Raw genomic sequence first — 25569 nt, forward strand, 5'->3', positions numbered from 1 at the left:
CCCAAGCTCACTGTTCTGTCTTTTGCTGAATTGACAGTGCTGGTTCTTTGCAGTTGTTGCTGCTTCTTAAGACTTGAAGTATGAGTGATAGAGAAATGTTTGGGACCAGGTTGTAGCCAATCCTAGCCATTCCATATTGGCAAGTCAGGGCGTAGTTTTGATGGAAAGGTTAGGGGTGTATTCTGAGTAATTCCTCATGGGTAACTGGGCATATGTTAAGGGTATCTTCAAATGTTACAGATTGTGGGGGTACATAATTGCACTATACAGCTCCCAAAGCTATAATATTTGAGGTGCTTTCATTGGATAAGTAAGATAGGCCAGAGGCCTCCATAATCCACATTTTTTGATGCCAGGTGATGAAAGCCAAATGTAGAAGTAAATTTCAAGTAAGCCTTCCTCCTCCTCCCATCACCCTAGAGAACCATTCAAATTCAGGTTAGGTAACTCATTATATCAGGAGCTGTGCCAACATGTTAATAACAAGCACAAAGCCCCCAAACAGGCAGATTTCATTCACCTTACTGGCTAGACAGCCAGTGGATTTAAAAATAGTTAGAGGTTACACAGTAGCCTGGCTTGGTGATCTGTGCTGGTTATTAGGAAGATGTTCATAACTTCTGATATCCAGGGACATGCATTCAGGGGTGGCAGAGAATCACCTGAGTTCCCGCACACAACCAGAGATGTTCTTCAGTTGCATCCAGGAGCCTTTCTGAGATCCACAGAGACCATGTGCAGCCTCTGCCAGACTCAGAAAAGCTCCCAATGCTACCAGAATGAGGTTCCAGTCATGTTCAGTGGCTAGGGCCCAGAAAGTTTGTGTTCTGGAAGTGTTACATCATTTCCAGGTCACTGGGCTCTGTTGCACTGTGCTTCACCAGGACAGAACACCACAGCACATCACTACTAATATCACTGGAACCATTTATTTACTCCTGATCATCTGAATATGTACATAATTAGAAGCTCTAGAAACCAAAGATTTAGAATAGAAGCAGCCCCCCTCCAGTCTCCTACAAAATCAAGTCTTTATATGCCCAAAGTATACCTGCCTGGGAAAGCACATTTTGTTAACTATCACACTTGTGCGTTTTTCCCCACTTAGAAAACGATATCACTACAAATCTTTAAATAGGGAAAAAGATCAACATTTTTTGCAGCAAAATACAGGAAAGATAATTCTTGCTTAAAAACAAAATGTGGAAGTTTCTTTGTATTCCCTTCAAAACCTCTTCCTCACATATTATGTTTTGATAGGGAAAAGAGAACAAAAGTGGGAGAGTATGGAATGTCAGAACCTAAGTGTCACTGAGCTCTTTAAGGATTTCAGATCCAGTTCTAAGGAGACAACTGGCGATCATAAGTAGAAACAGATCCAAATCAACATCTCCTTTGCAGTTACACCTCTGCTCAAGTTCATAAGTGATGATGCCTTTTTTTCACCAACATGAGTGAAGGAAGGAATAGGATCAAATTATACTGACATCAGTCAATAAATGTTTGTCCTTATCTGTAAAAAAGAATTGGCCTCCATTCTTGTTACAAGCCACATAAAAATTTGTAGACCCTTTGGCTAGTTTGTTAGCTACTTTTGGGCCTTGCCATTACCTGAACCAGGCTGTTGGCTTCTCAACCTGCTTCACATACAGACCAAATATTGTGATTTCTAGAAAACTGCTTTGGAATTGTTGTACAGATAATTTGTTTTGCTGCTTTTAAACAGAGAAATTGGATCCAGCAGATCACTGCCTTATTCTATGGCATAAAAAATAAAAGTGTAAGCCAAGCAAAGCCTCACTAGATATCAGTGCCGAATATTTACTGCCTCTGTCCTGTATGTCTGTCACCGTCTATGGTCCTCCACAGTGTGTCGCTGACAAATCCAGGCTGAACATGTGAGGCCATGTGTTGTCCATGGGCAAGCATTTTTTTAATCTAATTGTAAATAAAAAGATACAAAAATGTCGCCCATTTCTTTCTCTCTTCCTGGTATGTTTTGGTCTCTAGTCATGCAAGTCATGGACTTTGAGGTGTATAGGGAAATTGACTGTGTGTACGTGATTGGTTGTATGCTTGACTCTCAGTCCTGAAGATGTGGATACTTGTGGTCCAAGTTTGTGGATTCCCACTTGTAAGTAGTTGCTTGCAGGCCTTTCATTATATCAGCCTTGCTTCCTCTAACTTCACATAATGTTAGTTATCTGTGTGTGTGTGTGTGTGTTTCTGGACCCATGTACGATGCGAGGCTGTCTTGCCTATGTGGCTGGTACGATAGAGCATATGGCAAGTCTGAGACATTTGCCCAATTTAACATCAGTGTAATGCGTTCATGGACTGCATCAACAGAGGCATAGGATCCAGATAACAAGAAGAAATAGTTCTGCTCTACTCTGCACTAGTTCTCATTTGAATACTGGGTCCAGTTCTGAGCACCACATTTTAAGATGAACATCAAGAAATTGGAACGAGTTCGGAGGTGGGCAGCAAAGATGACCAGGGGTCTGGAAATGAAATTGTATGCAGAATAGTTAAAAGAGCTTGGTATGTTTAGCCTGTACAAGAGAAGGTGCAGGCAAGATGCAGAAGTCATCTTTTAAGTATATGAACAGTTGTTATACAAATGAAGGGAAGAACGTATGCTCTGGCTCAAAGGCAGGATTAGAACCAATGGGTTGCAAGAGCTGTCTGGCACTTACCTGCCATGCTGTCCCAGACTTACAGTGTACTCCTATGCATGTCGACCCTAAAGAAAGCTTCAATGAGTTCAGTTCCACGGGACTCCCACATAATTGTGTATGGGATTGCAGCCTCTCCATTCTGAAGAATCAACACAGGTATCAAAGCTCACTCCTCAGGACTGGCTCAGAATGTCTTGGCATGGATTCCTATCCCAGATAACAACAATGTATATGTTACCAAAAATGCTTTTGAAACCAATTTTTAAACTGATCTAGAAACTCATGAAAATTACACTGCTGTCATGGTCTGATTGTGACCTTCTAAAGATTCAGATCCTTACCCCCTGAGCTATCTTGGGGTGTAGTGGAACATCAGGCTATTCAAAAGATGGACAGCCCAATCCTAAGCTCTGCCACAGCTGTGAGGTACAGCAATGATGGAATGGCAGCCACTGTATCCTGCAGGGCCAGTGCAGCCACTGGAGTCTTTTTGGGGTGTAAGATAAGATGGGATGGGCAATCATTTTGACAGGAGGGCCACATCATCTCTCTGACAGTGTGTCAGGGCTGGGAAAAAAGAATTCATTTACATTTCAAATTTGAATAAATTGACATAAATGAATACTTTAGAGACAGAACTTAGATGAATGAATGAATTTTACTGAGCTTATTTATAATACACATGAGGAATGTAATACAGGCATTTAGAACCACATGAGAACTATGAGCTGTTTGCTACACAGCTCTTGCACAGTGAAAACATACAGACCAAGGCAGAAACACATGGAGACATAAGTTGTTCAGAGGCAGTGGGGGGAGGGGTTAAAATAATGCCCAAGGAAAAGCAGAAAACACATGGAGACTATAAAGGCCCTTACTCTAACTTGGCGTGCAGCTCGCATCTGGCAGGTCGCAGCTGGCAGTCGCAGGCCAGTATGGGCTTCAACAGTCTCCGATGGGCCAGAGGCTCATTGGAGACTGGGGCTCCTGTGGGCTGGATTGGGGGACCCTGAGGGTCACAAATGGCCCCTGGGCCAGGGTTTTTTTTCCACTCCTGGGGTAAGAGAACATTTGTTACCCTGGGTAGAGTGCTGTTGGCTCCAATGGGTCACCTCAGATCTGTGTCAGCTCTTGAACTGGTGCAAAACCAAGGAGGCCCTTCACCTTAATCATGATGACTAAGTACCATTGAAATTAATGGGACTTAGGTTGTAACTAACATGTCTCATTGATTTCTGTGGCACTTAGTCACAACTGACTTTCTCTCCTATTCATATCTACTCAGAAGTAGGTCTCATTCAGTTCAGTGAGGCTTACTTCCAGATAAGAATGATTAGGATTGCAGCCTTTGTTGCTTTCTGCTCCCCTCATATTTGCAAAGTGTTGTTGACAGAGTTATTCCAGTTGGTAAATGGTGTTCAGTACGATTTACAGGCCATTTTCTGAACAGGCAAAAACTCTTTGGATACAACTTGACTTGGGGATTCTGCTTTTAATGCAAGCTCAGGTTTTGGGATATTAGAAGATCAAAGTCATTTCAAACATTTATTGCATATATTGCATTGCCTTGGCAAAGGCACTCAAAGCAGTTTACAATATAAATATACATAACTGAGCATTTAAAAAGCAGCATTGCCTCACCTCGATAGTTTCTCCAGAGCTGGTGACAAGAATTCCATATCCTGGACTTCTCCGTTCTTTTTCCCCAGTATATACAGGTGTGCCCTGGTATTCACTGGAGCTCCATTCTGGACTCCCCTGTGGATACCTGAAACCATGAATACTGGGGACACCTTTAAAAAGATTGGGGAAAGTTTTAAAAATCTTATTGTTTTAAGAGGTGTCCCTGGTATCCATGGCATCCGTGGATAATTGAAACTGTGGGTACCAGGACATGCCTGTAACATCTCTCTGTAGCCCCTGACAAGATGAGGGAGAGGCTTGATAGGTTATCAAGATCTGGCAACAACAACTCAGTGGCTTGGGCTTTTCTCCATAGGTGCTTCTGTTCTGAAGCAGAACAGAAATGCTTCTATTTCACATGTACCATTCTAGGCCTGTAATATTAGAACACTGCTTATCAGTCTCCAGTAGCCACTAGGAATCTGTGGGGCTCAAATGGACACTTTCCATGCAATCAAGGCCCTACATGTGGTTAATGGATTTCAGACACAAGTATGGCCATAGAGTAGCATTTTTTGAGGACTCCATGTGTGTCTCTTTGGTTTATTCCAGTCTCATTAGTTAATACAAGAGACACATACGTAGGCCTGAGGGACCACTTGTGCATTGGACCTTTCCTCATCCTGGCTGGTAAAAGACAGGAAAAGGTAGTTCCTTTGCCAGTTGGGATGATTAATGCATTTTATTCCTGATTAGGTGTCAGATGGTTCCCCAAATTGCTAATCACTTGATCCCTGCTCCATAACTAGAGGTGGGAGAAAACCGTGATAATGAAATAAAAACACATAACACCACTTTCTGCACGTATCATTTTTGTAAAAAAACAAAAACTGATATCTGCCAAAATAAAACCATTTTATTTGGTTTTTATTATTTAATGGAGGATTCATGGGTAATGACTAGCTTCATCTGCTGCCACTACCACCTATATCACCTCCTAGTACACTTTTAAAGCTATTATAATTTATAATGAAAATTTTAAATAAAAACACAACACTTGCTGCACTTCTGCCTTTGGAAAACACCAAAATCACAACAAACAAACAAAACCAGTTTTCTCCCACTTCTCTCTATAACCAAACATGGATGTAGATGCTCCAGGGCGCAATCCTACCCTGTGCTGGAACTGGCAAGCCAGGAGGCTTACGCTGTATCCAGCGCATGATAGGGACCAAAAGCAGCTCAGCCAGAGGCAAGGGGAAACTTTTCCCCTTACCTCTGGGCAAGGCACCCTTGCCCCTATGGGTCTCCTCCAACTTGTGCCACCTCAAGAGCCACTCCAGTCTCCCCAGGAATGGGGGTTGGGATCCAGCATTACAGCCAGATCCCAGCCCTGCCCCAGGGGCCGCCCACTACCCACCCTTCCCCACCTAGGATTGCCTCCCTCCTACCCCCTTCCCAGCCCCTCCCTGTAGCTTTCATTACTTTGTCAGTCATTTCTATGGCACAGTTGACTGACAATCACAACAGTAGACTGTGGAGGTGGCTAGCAAGTCTGCATGTATTACATAGTGGGTCGCAGGAATCAAATCAGTTTGCATTGCAAATGCAAGCCACGGAACATATCTGATTATGGGTACAGATGAGTCAAAGTTAAAACACTTTAATATTCAATAGTTTTCAACAGGAGAGTGAAGCTTAAGCAAAATCATTTTCATTACTGTCATCAGTACAATTTTGAAATGCTTGCATAAGAAAAGATCTGAATTAACTTCTATTGCTTTGCACACTGTGAACAGTATAAGAGACATTTCTATATCCTGAGCATATGCATGACTGCTTCCAACACCCTTCCTTGGAAACTGCTGTAGGAAACAACTTGACAGCACAGGAAGCAGTCCCGGGAACAGGAAGTCACTCTTTGCTTTGGCTTCAGAACATCCCGAACAGCAGCTTGTAATGCAGTCTACACAGCCGTGGTGTTGGTCCCATTCCAGACAAAATAAACCCTTATTCCAACCCAAAGGTCTTCTGGAATAGAATTGTTTTTGCATAGCCACAGAAAGCCAAGAGCGGGGCAGGGACAAGGCAGCAACGCGATCCCCAGGATTGCGTCGCTCAGGGGGCTGCAGAGACTGAGATGCACTCACCAGTCCCTGCAGCAGTGTCCTGGGGGTGCGGGGAGCCCTGCATGAGCGCCTTCTGGGGTCCCCAGGTCAGGGAAAGTGAAAGCTGATCGATCGCACCCCACTCCGCTAAACCTGAAGTGGGGCATGATCGCTTCACTCTCACTTTCCCTGACCTGGGGACCCCGGAAGGTGCTCACGCAGGGCTCCCCGCACCCCCAGGACGCTGCAGGAGGCTCAGGTAAGTGCAGCCAAACCCCTGCAGCCCCCCTGAGCGGCGTGATCCTGGGGATCGCGTCACTGCCTCCTCGTTATCCCCGCCCCTTAAGGAGAAAGAGGCCAGGGCCCTTAGGCTGGGGTGTCATGGTGCCCCAGTCTGAAAACCACTGGCCAACCGGATGGGCATCTGGAGAGAAGCCCTATCCCAAGAACCCAGCTGAGCTGTAGCTGAAGACCTAAGAGACCAAGGGCACAATCCTAATCAGGTCTACTCAGAAGTAAGTCCTATTTTGTTCAATGGGGCTTACTCTCAGGAAAGTGTGGTTAGGATTGCAGCCCTAGTAGCTTTGTATAGAGGAGGCAGGCCTCAACACACCTTGCTCCCAAGCCACTGAGAACATTAAATATCCAATGTGAATTGGGCCTGGAAACAAATAGGGAGCCAGTGAAGGTGAGACAGGCCAGACTTGAACAGGCTGGAGCAAATAAGGAGACAAATTTTGCTGAGAGCTGATGTAGCTTCATGGCTGAAAAGTGACCTATGAATCTGGAAGCCCCCAGGTTGAATCCATCTCTGCCAAGATTGGTCTCAGGCAAGTCCTTCTGCTTCTGCCCCTTCCTCTCACCCCAATCTGCAGTAGAGGAAGACTAATATTTGTTTCTTGACAGCGTTCTAAACATTATAACATGACAATACATGCCAAGCACTTCTAGTGTTTACTAGAAGTCTACTTTGTCTACTATACAAAGAAGGCATGTTGTTGTTTTGTTCCCTGTGGCAGGGCCTAGTTAGAATGCTGCTACATTTTATTTATTCATTTATTATTATTATTATTAACAGTATTTATAAACCGCTTTTCAACTAAAAGTTCACAAAGCGGTTTACAGAGAAAAATCAAATAACTAAATGGCTCCCTGTCCCAAAAGGGCTCACAATCTAAAAAGATGCAAATGAATACCAGCAGACAGCCACTAGAACAGACAGTGCTGGGGTGCAGTGGGCCAGTTACTCTCCCCCTGCTAAAAAAAGAGGAGCACCCACTTGGAAAAGTGCCTCTTACCCAATTAGCAGGGGTATTTATTTAAATATTTGTATCTCATCGGGGGATACACTCAGTGGAAATAATGCAGCAGAGCACAGTAAAAGCAATAGAAAGAGGAGACAATAAAGTATCATAACTAATGAGCAATCAGATCATGGCAACACCAACAGAAAGCCAATCCAAATAAGTGCATTTTCACCTTGTGGCATTGTGAAATGGGCCTCCCAGGAGAGAGAGCTCCACACTCTGGGCATTACCACTGAGAAGGCCTCATCTCTCATTCCTGTCAACCAAATCCCCCTAGGCATCAGGACTCTGATGTAGAATGCAATGTTTGGGCAGGTTCACCCAGGAGACAATTTCTACCAATTGAAGCTTCCAGCACCTTTCAAAGGTAGACCCATTAAAGTGTATTACAGTAATCAAGCCTGGATGTATACTTGAAGACAATTGCTGTGCTGGATCTGCAGAGTATCCAGTAGTTGCTCCATACTCAGACCACAATATTTTCATAAGAAAAGAAGATTCAAAGTGGCTAACAATATAAACTAAATATAAGCAAAGAATAAACACAACAGCATCAATAATCAATTTTAATCTTACCATCAATATAAGAGATGCAATCCAACACAAAATTAGTAAACTGGACCAAGAGTATCTGTAACAAATGCCAACAATACGTGAATTAGAAATACAATTTCAAATATCTGTATAGGCACAACAAGCAAAAGTACAAGGGGCAGATCAATAGTAATAACAACTATCACATCACCTCTTCAAAACCACATAAAACCACCTCCGCACAAGATAATTGAGGGCCCAATCCTATCCAACTTTCCAGCACTGGTGCAGCTGCAATGCAGCCCCTAGGCAACAGAACAAATGTGCCCTTACCTTGTGGAGGCCTCCATATCTACCCTCCCATTACAGGATGCAGCGCACACCCCATTGGCAAGGCTACACCAGGCTGGAAAGTTGTATAGGTTTGGGCCCTGAACACATGTTCCTGTACCTTGAGGAGGCCCCAGTGACTGCCCCTCTACCACAGGAGGCAGTGCACACCTAGGCCGTATGCTTTAAGACCTTCAAACCATAATTATTCAGTGTTAACCTCCCTCCCATATCGATGCAACAAATCGGGTGTCGGCATGTTGACTTTTTGTCAGGCCTTTGGCGTCACTCAGGCCTTGAAATTGTTGTTAGCCAGGATGTGGCAGAGGGTCCTTGACGTCCAGGTCTGTGAATGTAGACAAATGTAACTTCAGCACCTGTGTATGTAATCAGTTGCACCTGTGTATGGAATCAGTAGCACCTGTGTGAGGCGGGAGCAGTGTGACTCTGGGTACATATAAAGAGTTACACGTGGCAATGGAGGAGGTCACAAGACTGTGTTGAGGTCGCCTACTCTGATTGGCTGGCCCTGGTATAAAAGGGGGCAAGTGCAGACTCCAAGTGTGGGTTGCTGGGGTGGAGTTTCTGCATGAAGTGCTGCTGGTTTGTGTTCTGATTTGAACTGCTAATCATGACTGTGCCTTCTGTATCCCTGACTTCTGGACCGTCTGACTGACTACTCTTTTGCCTGCTTCTTTTGCCAATACATGCTTCTACATCCAACAAGCCTGTGTCTATGTCTGTGGGTTTGTTTGGGACCATTCGATTCCTGTGCTGCCTCTCCACACTCCCGTGCCACTCTGCTATTGGGAAGGCAAAGGCCATTCTCCTCTGCCGATCTGGCACTTTTCAACAACACCATAAAATGATCTCAGTGAGGAAATAGCATCATTTTTGCATGCGTGTAAAGAAATAATAACAAACTGGATTTCAGCCGGAGACAGTGTGCCATGTGTCACTTGCCTCTGACCTATAGAAAACTGATTTTTTTATTGCCATGTTTTTATTTTATTAAACACAAATACAAACAAAAAGAAAAAATTTAAAAAATAAAGATATTACAAGTTGTGTGGCAAATGCAGAAATCTCAAACTACATTTCTTTGTTCTACTACAAAATCATACAAAAAATTATTTATCAATTCTTAAACAGTCTACACTTATTGAAAAATACATTTTCAATACAAAACAAAAAGAAAAACATAAAGGTTAAATTCCCTATCTACTCATAAGAACATAAGAACATAAGAACAGCCCCACTGGATCAGGCCATAGGCCCATCTAGTCCAGCTTCCTGTATCTCACAGCGGCCCACCAAATGCCCCAGGGAGCACACCAGATAACAAGAGACCTCATCCTGGTGCTCTCCCCTACATCTGGCATTCTGAATTAACCCATTCCTAAAATCAGGAGGTTGCGCATACACATCATGGCTTGTACCCCATAATGGATTTTTCCTCCAGAAACTCGTCCAATCCCCTTTTAAAGGCGTCTAGGCTAGACGCCAGCACCACATCCTGTGGCAAGGAGTTCCACAGACCGACCACACGCTGAGTAAAGAAATATTTTCTTTTGTCTGTCCTAACCCGCCCAACACTCAATTTTAGTGGATCATCATCAAATCGATAGTTTATTTGGCCCATTATATCGAACTACATTTCTTTATTCTACTACATTCTACTACAAAATCATACAAAAAATTAGTTATCAGATCTTAAACAGTCTAGACTTATTTAAAATTACATTGTCCACACAAGAAGAAAAATGAGAAACATAAAAATTAACTCCCCTAGCTACTCATCAAATTCATAGGTTATTTGTGCACACAAAGTCCATGAATGGTTTCCAATTATCCATAAAAGTTTTTACTGACTTGTCTTTAATAACAATTGTAAGTTTATCCATTATCCATTAAAACCTCTTCCTCCTAACATTGATCCTGTTGTATATCTTCTAATCTTCCCTCTTGTCCTCCTAAATCCTCCTGTTTAAATTTCTGCATAAAGTCTCTTGCCTTTTGAACCATAACCAGCCAGTAGTTTTTTTGTTGTCTATAAACCTGGTCAACCTCTGATTCAATGATTTGTTCATCTCTTTGTAAATAACGAGCTAGGACCTGTACCATTTGCTGTACCACAGCGACGTGAAAATCACCCACCTACACCTGAACAAAGCCTGCGACCGAGAGAAATGGCGACTCTGATCCAAAAGTGCGGACCCCACCCCCACACGGGACAAACACTAAAGAAGAAGATAACATTTAAAATTATATGACATATAATTTATTAATTACAAGAAGGCTATGAGCTGCCTGCTCACAGGGGAAAGGAGGACATTAAGTTCTTTCCCAGGACATGAGGCTAAAAAAGAGGACATGTCCTGGAAAAAGAGGACATGTTCTGGTCACCCTAGACCTGAGCTGCTGCATGTGCTGGCTCCATGCACTGCACACCCTTCTCTCCCTCCTTTGGAGACATGTCCACAGCTAAGACAGGAACCCTTGAATTCTGGTACCCCAAACAAGCCTCTGCTTGTGTCCTTTAGACCCTGCAGGGGGACCTGGCTGACTCTGCAGGGGGACTCCTCAGCCCTTGGGGGGTCTACACAGGTGGCACAGGGTCCCTTGGACCTGGCCAGGTCAGAGCATCTCTGACAGGGGAGGCTTCACAAGAGCCATGATATGTGCAGAACTTGGGCTCAGTTGACTGCTGTAAATTGGCCTGAGGGGATCATAGCCTATGCCTTTCATGAGCCAATAGGCAGTCAGTCTGAGTTTGTCTGAGCCAATCATTATAAAGTTTTGTTTGAGCCAATGGGCTCACTGTTAAGGAAAGTCAATTGAGTACTTTGTAACAAGCCCTTGAGGGTTGAAGGACCAAATGGAAAACTGCTGCAGGAGAGAAGGCTGCAGTACCAGTGGAGAAAAGGTAGAGGCTGCTGTGTGCAGAGCCACTGAGGCTATAAAAGGGGCTGCACCAGCACAGAGAGCTGAGACCACCAGGGAAGAGATGCCAATAGGAGCTTCAAGCTGCAGGATGAGAGTACCAGGGAAGAGCTGCAGAGAGGATCTGAACTCTGAGCTCTGCAAGAGAGCTGCTGGAAGGAGCCCTGGGAGAGAGAGCCTCTTGCTGGAGCTGAGAGCCAGAGGGGAACTTCCATCAAGCCTCTAGCCTTTGGCCTGCCTCAAGTCTTGCTGCCTTCTGCCTGCCTAGTGCCTGCTTGCCTGCCTCAGGTCCTTTCTCAATAGGGGGAATTTGAAATAAGGTCTTTCCATTTGTTTGGTTCAGGTTCCATTCCTCCTAATAAAAAACCTTAAACTTAGCTTGGTGTCAGTGGTCTCTTTCGATTCTGCAGAACAGCCAGGAGGGAAAAGGAAAGCACCTGGTGCTACCAGAGTCCAGGGGTCGTTTCCTAGGGTGCCCATATCTGGGCAGTCTAGGAACCAGCCAGGTCTGCCCTGCCCCACCCAAGGAAGGAGGAGGGGTCTGCGGGCGGAGGAAGGGCTCAAGGAGCAGGGCCCCACTTGAAGGCCCCCCTGCACACAGTGGGCCCAGGACTCAACCTGCTCTCAGTATCTGTAGGCTCCCAGCAGACTGGGCTACACCCTCGAACCCAGCTGCTGGTATTCCCAGCACTGGAAACAGGTAGAACCTGGCAGTGCCACTCAGACCTGGTGCTCAGAGCCCTTCCAGAAGCCTCCTAGAGGCAGGGCCCCTGTGTGGAACTCTCATTCACTGCCTCCACCACAGCACAGGATGGTTTGTGGGGGCGCCAGAGGGCTTCTCTGGGAAAACAGGCTCCGTTATGGAGGAGGAACCTCCCAGCAGTGGCTGTTCTAGACTGCTGTAAGAACCTCCAGCTGCAGGGGTAGTCTCTCTGAGTGCTGGTAGCTGAGGGGCAGCCTTAGGGAAGAGCAGCTGTGGCCTCTGGTTCCCTCTTGCCGGGCCTCTAGATGCTCCTCCCCCAGACACTGCAAGAGCCACGTGGAGCCTGCACATGCAGGAGCAGTCTGCCTCTGGGGGTGCCAACTGCAAGGTGACTGCCTTCGAAGCCTTCCTGGCAGCATTTTCCAGAAACAACTGGCCAGGGCCTCTGAGAAAAATGTTATCAAGGGTACAAAGTTACTTTTGATCCCGTACCCAAAGGAGGAGGGTGCAAAACAAGGTGGGGGGAAGTGTCAACAGCTGGAAAAGTCTTTGGAGCCCAGGTCTACTGGGCTTCCCAATGCAGAGCCCAGGTCTACCTGCTTGTGCAGTGCTGGCAGCTAGATACAGTAATACAGAAAACCAAACACCACCCCTAAGTCTCCCTGAAATATAGGAAATCATTGCAGAAAGTTAGCATTGTATTTAGGCTCACATGAGAATGGAAAGTGTCCTGTGCACATCAAAACTTACTTCTGCAGCCACGAACATAAGAACAGCCCCACTGGATCAGGCCATAGGCCCATCTAGTCCAGCTTCCTGTATCTCACAGCGGCCCACCAAATGCCCCAGGGAGCACACCAGATAACAAGAGACCTCATCCTGGTGCCCTCCCCTGCATCTGGCATTCTGACATAACCCATTTCTAAAATCAGGAGGTTGCGCATACACATCATGGCTTGTACCCCATAATGGATTTTTCCTCCAGAAACTTGTCCAATCCCCTTTTAAAGGCGTCTAGGCTAGATGCCAGCACCACATCCTGTGGCAAGGAGTTCCACAGACCGACCACAAGCTGAGTAAAGAAATATTTTCTTTTGTCTGTCCTAACCCACCCAACACTCAATTTTAGTGGATGTCCCCTGGTTCTGGTATTATGTGAGAGTGTAAAGAGCATCTCCCTATCCACTCTGTCCATTCCCTGCATAATTTTGTATGTCTCAATCATGTCCCCCCTCAAGCGTCTCTTTTCTAGGCTGAAGAGGCCCGAATGCCGTAGCCTTTCCTCATAAGGAAGGTGCCCCAGCCCCGTAATCATCTTAGTCCCTCTCTTTTGCACCTTTTCCATTTCCACTATGTCCTTTTTGAGATGCGGTGACCAGAACGGGACACAATACTCCAGGTGTGGCCTTACCATAGATTTGTACAACGGCATTATAATACTAGCCGTTTTGTTCTCAATACCCTTCCTAATGATCCCAAGCATAGAATTGGCCTTCTTCACTGCCGCCGCACATTGGGTTGACACTTTCATCGACCTGTCCACCACCACCCCAAGATCTCTCTCCTGATCTGTCACAGACAGCTCAGAACCCATCAGCCTATATCTAAAGTTTTGATTTTTTGCCCCAATGTGCATGACTTTACACTTACTGACATTGAAGCGCATCTGCCATTTTGCTGCCCATTCTGCCAGTCTGGAGAGATCCTTCTGGAGCTCCTCACAATCACTTCTGGTCTTTACCACTCGGAAAAGTTTGGTGTCGTCTGCAAACTTAGCCACTTCACTGCTCAACCCTGTCTCCAGGTCATTTATGAAGAGGTTGAAAAGCACCGGTCCCAGGGCAGATCCTTGGGGCACACCGCTTTTCACCTCTCTCCATTGTGAAAATTGCCCATTGACACCCACTCTCTGCTTCCTGGCCTCCAGCCAGTTCTCAATCCAGGAGAGGACCTGTCCTCTAATTCCCTGACTGTGGAGTTTTTTCAGTAGCCTTTGGTGAGGGACCGTGTCAAACGCCTTCTGAAAGTCCAGATATATAATGTCCACGGGTTCTCCCGCATCCACATGCCTGTTGACCTTTTCAAAGAATTCTATAAGGTTTGTGAGGCAAGACTTACCCTTTCAGAAGCTTTACACTGTAGCTTCACAGCTGTGTCCATGAGCTCCTTCATGCAAAGCAGATCCACAAGCCAAAGAGCTATTGTAGCAGGCCAGTTTTCCTCAGCCCAGCGCATATGGCTTGCGGCAGCAGCTGTTGCCACTGAATGCCCAGCATCCCATGCAGTCAGCGGGTTTGGGTGAGATCGGAAAATGTAAGATCCTAGGAAATTTATGGGGCCCCTCCTTTGGCTCTTTTTGACCCTGGCCTTGGTACAAATTACCCCCTTAACCCCCCTCTCAGTTGTCTGGCCACTGATGGCTAAGTCAGGAAGCAGGAGGGAAAGATGCCTCTCTCTGAGGCCAGTGCTCCTTTGGCACTAAAATGGCTGCCGCCGCATCCTGCACCCCTCAGGCAACTGCCAGTGGCTTCTCAGGAGAAGGCGACTTTTGTCCCCTTCCCCAGGGTAAAGAGAGTAGCCCACAATGGGGATATTCGAATCACCTCCGTAGAGGCTCTGTATTCAAGAGCCTCTGTATAAGGCAGTGAGCCCAACACAGAGGCTCTGGATCTCTCCCTCCCATAATCGCAAAGGTTGGGTGCCTACCCAGGGGTAGCCCAGCACTAGCCAGCTGGACAACCACCAGCGCTCGCCCCTCCTTTGCAAACTTGACTTATGGTGCTGAGCTAGCGTGCAAAGCCCAGGATTGTGCTCTAAGCCTCAATTCTGATTTTTAAAAGACCAAGGGACGGACTTAGAAATATTTTGCCTCTGGAATTTATTTTATCATCAAGCATGCCCATTGAGCTGTGTGGAAAGTGGCTCCATAAGCATCATTGTGAGCGCACATTGGCTAGTGCATGTGGCGTCATCAGTGACATGTAGAGGTGTCTGAAAACTGTTATTTATTTTACTCAGAATTAAAGTGTTGTGTTCAGTAAAACAGCCTAAAGGGGATATTTTTCCCCTTACCCCATGTCAAGTCCCAGACTGTCCTATGGGGTTTTTCAGATCTGTGCTAGCTATACAGCTGGTACAGATCTGGTGTGCTCCCTGGGCCTGGGGCATTTGGTGGGCCGCTGTGAGATACAGGAAGCTGGACTAGATGGGCCTATGGCGTGATCCAGTGGGGCTGTTCTTATGTTCTTTTGGAAAGCCCAGTGTAATGCTGAGAAGGCTAGGAAGGGAGTTAGGATTTGGCCGAGGAGGCCTCTGTCAATCCCAGCCCCCTCGCAGACCTGATCTGACCTCCTGCTGCCCAGAAACACCCCTGGGACCTCATGGACCACGTCTCAGGTTCTCGTGGATCACATGGTTATGGAGCCAGAGCCCTAGATCAGGGGTCTACAAACTTTTCAGTAGGAGGACCACATTGTACGTATATTTTACACATTTTTGCAGGTCAAAAAAATCAGTTTTCTACAGGTCAGAGGCAAGTGACACATGCACACTGTCTCCGGCTGAAACCCAGTTTGTTATGATTTCTTTACACATGTGCAAAAACGATGCTATTTCCTCACTGCGGTCATTTTATGGCGTTGTTGAAAAGTCAACATGCCGACACCCGATTTATTTTATCGATATGGGAGGGAGGTTAACACTGAATAATTATGGTTTGAGGGTCTTAAAGCATACGGCCTAGGTGTGCACTGCCTCCTGTGGTAGAGGGGCAGTCACTGGGGCCTTCTCAAGGTACAGGAACATGTGTTCAGGGCCCAATCCTATACAACTTTCCAACCTGGTGTAGCCTTGCCAATGGGGTGTGCGCTGCATCCTGTAATGGGAGGGTAGATATGGAGGCCTCCACAAGGTAAGGGCACATTTGTTCTGTTGCCTAGGGGCTGCATTGCAGCTGCACCAGTGCTGGAAAGTTGGATAGGATTGGGCCCTCAATTATCTTGTGCGGAGGTGGTTTTATGTGGTTTTGAAGAGGTGATGTGATAGTTGTTATTACTATTGATCTGCCCCTTGTACTTTTGCTTGTTGTGCCTATACAGATATTTGAAATTGTATTTCTAATTCATGTATTGTTGGCATTTGTCACAGATACTCTTGGTCCAGCTTACTAATTTTGTGTTGGATTGCATCTCTTATATTGATGGTAAGATTAAAATTGCTTATTGATGCTGTTGTGTTTATTCTTTGCTTATATATTGTTTAGTTTATATTGTTAGTCACTTTGAATCTTCTTTTCTTATGAAAATATTGTGGTCTGAGTATGGAGCAACTAGAGATGGATACTCTGCAGATCCAGCACAGCAATTGTCTTCAGGTATACATTAATCCAGGCTTGATTACCGTAATACACTTTAATGCAGTGTTTCTCAAACTGTGGATCAAGACCCACTAGGTGGGTCGTGAGCCCATTTCAGGTAGGTCCCCATTCATTTCAATATTTTATTTGTAATATATTAGACTTGATGCTACCATGGTATGTGACTACATTTGGGGAAATGTTACAGACCAGTACTTTTAACCAGCTACTCTGTATATTCTTTTAACAATGACAGTAAATGGGACTTACTCCTGGGTAAGTGTGGGTAGAATTGCAGCTTAGGATTGTTAAAAAATTTTGTGCTTGATGATGTCACTTCCAAAAATGATATCACTTCTGGTGGGTCCTGACAGATTCTCATTCTAAAAAGTGGGTCCTGGTGCTAAATGTGTGAGAACCACTGCTTTAATGGGTCTACCTTTGAAAGGTGCTGGAAGCTTCAATTGGTAGAAATTGTCTCCTGTGTGAACCTGCCCAAACATTGCATTCTACATCAGAGTCCTGATGCTTAGGGGGATTTGGTTGACAGGAATGAGATGAGGCCTTCTCAGTGGTAATGCCCAGAGTGTGGAGCTCTCTCACCTGGGAGGCCCATTTCACAATGCCACAAGGTGAAAATGCACTTATTTTGATTGGCTTTCTGTTGATGTTGCCATGATCTGATTGCTCATTAGTTATGATACTTTATTGTCCTGTTTCTACTGGCCTGCAACTGCCAGTTGCCACCCACCAGATGCCACTGGTGGGCCACTGTGAGATACAGGAAGCTAGACTAGATGGGCCTTTGGCAGCAGGGCTCTTCTTATGTTCTTATGATGCGACCTATGGGCCAAATTAGAGTAAAGTCTTTTAGAGCCCAATCCTGGGCTCAGTGCCACCGCGTGCCATAAGGTGGTGCCATGTGAAGCACCCAAGCACCCACAACGCACGCGCGGCGCACCCGTTCCGCGCTAGCGCATGCCATAAGGTACATTTGCAAGCCTCACCGCCTGGCTACCGCCTGTGCTAGCCCAGCGCCAGCCGGTGCTGGGCTAGCGCGGGGCGGGCACTCCGTGCGTGGGTTGTGGGTGCTTGGGAGCCTCACGCGGCAGCGGCGCTTTTCGAAGGACTCTGGTGGGGAGGCTCTGCCTCCCCTGCCTCCCTACCCACCGCAGATCCCTGGTTTGCAAAGGCAGTGAGATGATGCCATAGAACTCAGGGGTAGGAAAATGGACACTGCCATCTCACAACGTGGGGGGGACAATAACGGTTTTCAACGGTTTCCTGCGTTTGAAACTCCAGCCAGACACCGACCCAGGGAAGCAGTGCAAGGGCTGGACCAGCCTCGCTCCCCTTCCCTGGCTGGCTCCCCCCTCGGGGCTGTGCTTTCTCCATTCACTTCCCACTCAGGGGTGGTGCCCTCCACCCCCATGTCGTTGATGGTACGGCTCGTTCCACAGCTCCAGCATTCTGCCGCCGCACTGTGGTGGGAGCGGACGCGCCTGAGTTCGCCGCGCAGCCCCGAAACCACAAACCTCCCACAAGAGTGTCTCGGAGAGGGGGTTGGAAACTACATCTCCCAGCGTGCACTGCCCTCTCGCCTTCTCGAGGTAACTAATCCCGAGGCCCGGTGCGCCCTACGTGAGAGCAACCCCGCCCCTTCCCACTGTTGTGCTTCCGGGCAGAGGTTGATGACGGGAGCCATTTTGGAGGCTGGCAGCGGTGGCGCTAACGGCTGCGGCTCGCGCGCTCTCTCTGAGGGGAAGGGCCTCCGACGTGTGTGGACGGAGCGCTCGACGAGAGTTGGCGGCGGCGGCTCCTTCTCGGGGTTCGGTAAAGTCCGTGCGCGCGGGTGACGAGGGCCCCCTTGCCCGCCCCTCTCCTGCGTAGGGGCCTCCGTGCCCGCGCTTGACGGCAGGCAGCCATTCGCGAGGCCTGGGGGCCGCAGCCAGCCGCCGCTGGGCTCTGCGCCATGTCCGCGGTGGCGGCGGCGACTCCTCAGCCGCCTTCTCCCCGCCCCCGGCCCAGGGAACGGGCAGGCGGGGGGTGACTGCTGCCTCCAACTGTTGGCTGCCCCCGCAGACTGGGGAAGGGCGACAGCGAGCGCGGATAGGCCTAGTGGCCAGTAACAGAAGTGCCTCCCCCCCTTTCTGCCAGGGGCGCGCAGTGACAAAGCCCATCGCGGGCGAGGAAGGAAGTGGCGCTTCAGTCGCCACACTCCCTTCTCGCAGTGTGGGGGAGGCTGGCAAACAGAGGCTGCCGCTGCTTCTGAGCATGACGCTTCTCCAGGAAGTGGTTCATCAGAGGGGTTGGCCAGACCTCCGGGAGAGGGCACACTGGGGTGGGGCCGGGGTCTCTCAGGCTCACTGGGTGTAGGGCTCAGTTCTCCCCACCATGCCAATAGAGGCTTGGCCAAACCTCCCAGCTAGGCTGCCCAGAGAGGGCACACTGGGATGGGGGGGGTGCTGTCTCTCAGGCTCCCTGGGCGTTGCTGTAGGGTTTGATCCTTCCCCACCACGCCACCAGAGAGAGAGAATGAATGTATGCAGCCCGTTGTCTCTGACCAGTTGCCCACCTTTTCTGCCTTGCAGAGTGTTGGGCAGGATTGAGTTGACTGGGGGTTGAGACAGAGGGGTATGAGGGACCTGCCACTTGCTAAGAGCATTCTTCTAAAGACTCCCATGACCCTTTGCAGCTGTATAAAATGTCTCTCAGTGGGATGGGAGTGGCTTCCTTTAGGCCCCTAGCCCAGTTTTTGGCTTACCTATATAGATTTCTGAAGCCTTTTTTAACCCTCTACCTGCCTTTCTCATGTTCTGATTATATATGTTGTTAATCAGCCTTTTTTACTCTCTGTAATATTGTTATTCCCTTTTAATCTACCCCCTCTCCAACATTTTTGCTTTTCATACAAGTGGTATCCATAGTACCACTCACTCTTTGGCTACCTTGTCCGTAGACCAACTGTTTGCCATCATGTTCCTGTTCTTCAAGATTTGTTTAAAGTATCTTCCCTTTCCTCCCATTCCTCAGATCCTTGTGGGCATCTGGAAAGGAGTTAAATTTACTGGCCTAACCCAAAGGTGATAAAAGTAGGATAAAGATTTAGAGTATGTAATTGTGTGGGTTAAAAAAAAATGTATCCAACATGGAGTAATATCTTAAGCATACAATTTATAGCATCACTAGGTGATTATAATTAAGAAATTCTGTGTTGTATTTAGTACTACCTTGAAAGTTGCAATCATAATTAACTCTAGCTCCTGATTTTGTCTCAGTGGTTGATTTAATTCCTGTACTGTAAGAACCCATCTAGAAAACAGTTCTGAGTGGCATCTTGCTGTTACTGTGCAAAAATATTTTTGAAGTATATGACCACCCTATTTACAAAAATACAATCTCCAATCATGGTTTTTTATTTGTGGCATTTGAGGTTCATTTCAAAAACAAATTGCTATCATTGGTGCATGCTACACTCAAAGATCGGAAGATTTTTCATGGGTCATGTTTAGAAGTGAAATGTCCTAGGACAAGTGATGTATAATTCTATCATCATTAAAAAATAGAACTGCTATTCTGTGGTTTTAATGACCTGGACAGAAGAATAAACAATGATAAATATAAATTATAATTGCATTTCTAATAAAATCATAGAACTCATTTCACATTCATTTTGGATACAGAAAGAAAATAAGCACCTGCTAACATAGTGTGCCAATATCTCCTGGTTGGAGAAGGTGCAGCACTTTTGTGGTAGGAGTCTATAGTTTCTTCCCAGGGCACAGAGAGCAATGAGAGGGACAAAGTAGCTTGCTGAAATAAGTGAAAAGAAGGGGTTAAGGACTGAGCAGCTCTCTGTTGTTGTTGCTTATGGTACTTATGTTTAGGTGTTTTTTGCAGCAAACACAGGAAGTGTAGATGAAAGACCTGCATCTTTAAATACGCATGTACATGTGTCTGGGAATTCTGACTGAATAGGGACACATGCCTGTCATTCATACATTACATGTTTGCTTCAGGAAATATCTGAGTGCCTGCAGGATACACAATTGCTTTACAAAGTGCAGAGCTACTCTAACAGGAAGCCATGCCACAAAATACTAGTTCTTCCAGGAAATGCATTGGAATTGAGACCTACAAGTTTAGGCACCACTCCAGCTGCTTTGCCTGCTTCTCTGGTGCAAGATAGTAAGAGTTTGTTTGTAGAGAGCAATACAGTCAAATGAGTGAGTTTTTCTGATATCAAAGACTTCTGTAGTCTAGCATTTATTACCAGTTGACCCTGCAGTCTGCCTGATGAGTCATATGCAATGGAAAATGTGCAAGGCGGACACTGCCTCTGGAAAATCACCATGTCAGTATCGTCTTGAAGCAAACCATGCTTCACATTAGGATGTGGCAGAACACCAAATGAGCAGTACTGAAGATAACTGTGCCCTCTTTCACCCACCTCTCTGGACAGTAGAAGAGTAGCTACTTGGAACACATTCCCAGTATGCCTGTTTCACATGGGGACCTATGTTAGTATGTTGCAACAAAACAACAGAACTTTGTGGTATTAAAGACTGACTAATCTATTGTGGAATAAACTTTGATGAGATGGAGCCCATTTCTTGATATTTCTACTGGTGGTTTTGAAGAGTTGCTGGGCTTGTTTCCAAGCTGTATCAAAAAGTAGAAAGATGTGAGTGAATTCTACCTTGGGAAACCAGAGCTGTCTAAGACTTTGGCTAAAAATACTGATCCAGTTACTACAACTTTTGCAATTTTAATAGATTCTCACTTGTTTGGAGAAAACAAAACTTACAGATGACAATACTGACTTGGACATCCAGATATAAGAACTGCAGGAGAGGAAATGTGCTATATGGAACCATTACTACAAAAAAGTACGAGACCACCACCCCCATGAGGTGCAACATCTACATGCTGTACTTAGAAAAAAAACCCATGAAATTCAGTCAAGGGACTAAGTTTGGTACCTCTGCATTATGCACCTGCTTCCCATACATCTTATCCAGTAGACTGTGGCCACCAAACCTGATAGTGACAATGAGATGAATGACATAACAGTGGGCTTTTGTGTTGACACAAATGAAATTCCAGCTATGACTTGATGTCTCGGAATGTACGTTTTACAATCCCAGATCCCCATTTTTAGCACCTTCGCCTAAAAAGAATGGATATTGATTCAATTGGTTTGTCCTAGTGGAATGGTCTAGCAACTCATCTTTGAAAGAATTGTGTTTCATTAAAAGGTTGCATAGGTTGCTGACAAAAGAAACTGGCTGCTGAAGACACACCACTTTTTGTTTTTTTGTTCCATTTGTTTTGTTTTTTAATTTTTGCTAATAGTTGCACCAGGATATCTGCTGTGTGACTCTGAAAAAGGTGCTCTCAGCTCTAGAGAAAGTTGTTGGGGGTGTGGGAGGAGAGTTCATTTACTCTTTTACATGTGTACTTTGGACACAGCCATTGACTTTCTGGTAGTGATGGTCCACCAGGAATAATTTGAAAAATCTCCTTTTCTCTGTCAGAGAAGTATAGTCTCCAGTCTCAGAAAGCAGGCAGTATTGTAAACATTGCAAAATTGTTCAGCAGCTAGTATTTTGTGAGGTTTAACATACCAAGTTGACTTTCTTGCAACTTTTGCTCTGTTACCTCACCCCTTATTTCATTGTTTCTATGGCTAGAGTTGAAGAAGTACGTACAGTAAGAGGTGTCAATCTCATGTATGTATTAAATACACTGCTGAAATGAACAATGCAGAAAAACTCAGGAAGTTGTACTGCTTTTGCTTCATATGTTATTACTGTAAATTGTAAAGAATTATTGAATCTATCAACTTCAGCAGTAAGAGCATTTCAAAGAGCAGTTTTTAGGTAGTTAACATAAATATGCCTATATATTGGCAGAGGAATTATTAGCCCAGGCAGCCATAAATATCCTCATCTGACCTTCCTGTAGCTTGCAGTTAATGTCAGTACAACAGATTTCATCTCTTAACGTCAAGTCTTTTCAGGTTTTGACAGTATTAAGCAGTTAATGTTTCTTCTTAAGATTTAGTTAACTGTAACATTAACTTAAGTTAAATGTTTAAGTTTCAAATTTACATATTATATATACCGCCATTTAGACCTTTGATTTTGGCATGCATCAGTTTACTCACTGCCATGAAATGGAGAGGTGATTAAACAGAACAGTGGCTATAGCCTTCCTGTGCTTCAGGACAGCTTGAAGCACAGAAACAGATGCTGCTCTTTACTGTTTTCCCCCCATCATTAACACCAACTGCTCTAAGACCTTTAAAGCATTTTACAAACATATTAGTAACATCCCCAGTGAGACAGGCATGTTAATTGTCTGCATGCTCGATGGCCAAATAAAGCAGGTGAGTTGATGTGACATAGTAGGAGCAGAGGGATTACAATGTGGCAGTTACTGTTCATTGTACCAAGTGCATTCTCATTGATTCTCAATGCATCCTTGAGAATCTAAAAGTGCAATCCTATGCATGCCTACACAGAAGTCAGTCCCCACTGTGCTCAATAAGGCTTACTTGCAGGAAAGTGTGCATAGGATTGCAGCCTAAGTGGTTTTTAAATACTACTACTAAAACTATCAGAGTACACCAGAGTTACTTCATTGTTTTTAAAATTAAAGGTAGGAATGTTATTCATCCAACTTTAATTTTAGTTAGGTTATTATTTGAATGCTTATTTTTTTAAACAGCGAAGATTTATAATTTTTAAATCAAGATTTCTAGGTCTTGCTTCAGTAACAATAAAAAAGATCAGAGTTATAAATATACATACTTTAAAACTTGAGAGATAATATGCAAAATGTTTTATAACTAGTATGAAAATCACTGAGTGCAGTTGTATGAGCTAACATTGGTACAATAAAATTTCATACAGTAAGGTGTACAAAAATGTACCATAAAAAATCTACAAAAAGGAAATGCTTTAGAATAATGTGCTGCTTATGGCAGGACTACTGTATTTGAACCCCTTTTTTGTTGTTGTTGAGGTTATTCATTATATATTTTGGTTGTTACTGAGGCAGTCTACAGGAGTAATATGGAATAACTGGAAAATAGTAGTAATGTGAATTTCACAGAATCCTCCTCTTTTACCTTATGGAGCACTAGTATCACCTAGTGCAAGTCCATCAAGCCTCCCAAAAGGGGCAGGATGGGGACAAACATAAAAAATAAATTGTTGTTGATGACTGATTTCTTAAGCTTAGACAACCCCTTTGTGTAAGGATCAACATGGATGACTAAATTAAAACACAAAACAAATATATTCTCCTCACTTGATTTTAGATGGGAGAAGGCCCCCTCTCAAAAATTATCCCAAAAATTATACTATTTGTGTGTGTGGGGGGGGGGGGGGGAAATAAGATTCCAGCCTTTTAGTATTCAGTTGTAAGGAATTGTCTATATAGTCAAAATAACATTTCAAACAAATGTTTTTCATTATCATTTTAATTTGGTCACTCTCTCTCTCAGAAAAATCATTGGGTCCTGCAGTGTTGGACCTGTATTATGTTTTTAGTCATTGTCCGTCAAAAGCAGTGACTGATTGTGCACTTGTGCTGGGCTGTTTTCAATGACAAAACAAAACCAAGAGCTGAAAAAAAAGAAAGTGGTAATCTTGACAGAAAAACTAAGCAATTAAATTCCTAGATTTCATATAGCCAAGACAGTTGATTTTAAGATGCTGTATTATGCAACCCGATGTGACTAAAAAATACTTATTCTGAAATACTGTGTTTGTGTCGGTACCTATTTTTGTTCTACAGCAGCCATTCTCAACCTTTGGGAGGGGCTACGGGCCCTTAGGAGCTCAGGTTCCAAAAGGGCGCCCCCTCCCCCCGGTCAAACAAAGATACAACACAGATAAACATAATATATTTCATTGTTGAACCCCCAGTAACTTTGAACCTTCCAATGTACTGGGCTCACAAGAAGGCCATATGGCTCCCGTTGAGAATGGTGTTCCAGAACAAAAGGTACTTGTGATGTTAAAAATTGACCTGAAAGTGTATTTGGATGAAAAATTATCTTAAGTTCTCCAAATCTCTTTGAACACTTTCATTTGCAAAAGATCCAAAATATAACTTTTACCGTCATGCTGGCTATATATACATTGTTGCATATATACACACGTGTGTTTACAAGTATACATATATGTATACACATATGTAAGTTTATATATAACAAGTATTTTTTTACTATACCGTTAATAAAGATGGGGGAAGATTTTTCCTTTTTTCCAATAGGTGAAGAGAATCTTGAAGACCAGAAATTGAAACATTGTTTTTAATTAAAAAAAAAAAATTAAATTGTCCGGCTGTGGAAGATGGATCTTCTTCTTTGCAGCCACATTGAAACGCAAGTTCATCTTTAAATGAACTGTTTATTTTGAAGAGTCAATTAACCCTTCGCTATCTCCAGTCTTCCTGAGTGTTCAAATGGACTTACTTTCTCCAGTAGTTGTAATTCCCTCTGTCTGAATTGTGAATGTGGATGAGATATTTCCTTGGAAGTGTGAGGAAGAAAAGTCTTTCTACCCCATTATGATCAATTCATGGATTGAGTGTTGATTCGACCTACAGGAAAAAAATAACTGGAAGTCTTTGAAGACGGCATAACCTGCTGAACTTATCCAGGTATATCAGTGAAAAGTGATACTTTATTTATGAAACTGGTGGTGCTAACATGTAAAATTCAGTCTGTATATTTAAAATGAATCTCAGTAGTCAATTATCGTCAAGGGCAGTTCAAGGCCCAGTGATTTTCTTGCATTGTTCATACCGACTTGAACTACATATGTAAGTTCAGCCTAGTTCAGCAACATAGAAGAAAGACAGGCTGATACAAGGTAAACTTGAGGACTTCATTTAACATTCAGTGAAGCAGGACTGGAGTCCACAATGGTGTTAAAATACAATTTTGTAGGATTTTGACCTTGCACCTTTG

The 25569-nt window shown here is 44.7% G+C and overlaps 1 protein-coding gene across 5 annotated transcripts in view; it reads left to right on the forward strand.

Moving 5' to 3' along the window:
* The first annotated feature begins 18283 nt into the window (after positions 1-18283).
* The window catches only part of ZC3H11A (zinc finger CCCH-type containing 11A), a 29459-nt gene continuing 22173 nt past the window's right edge, over positions 18284-25569 (forward strand). For 2 of the 5 annotated variants that reach the window (XM_066623501.1, XM_066623499.1), the window contains exon 1: positions 18284-25259. The gene's annotated coding sequence lies outside the window, so the exon portion shown is untranslated. The remainder of the gene's footprint in view (positions 25260-25569) is intronic. The other 3 variants (XM_066623502.1, XM_066623500.1, XM_066623503.1) reach the window with 3 other exon arrangements.

This window comes from Tiliqua scincoides, chromosome 4, assembly GCF_035046505.1.
Source record: "Tiliqua scincoides isolate rTilSci1 chromosome 4, rTilSci1.hap2, whole genome shotgun sequence".
Lineage (NCBI taxonomy): Eukaryota > Metazoa > Chordata > Lepidosauria > Squamata > Scincidae > Tiliqua > Tiliqua scincoides.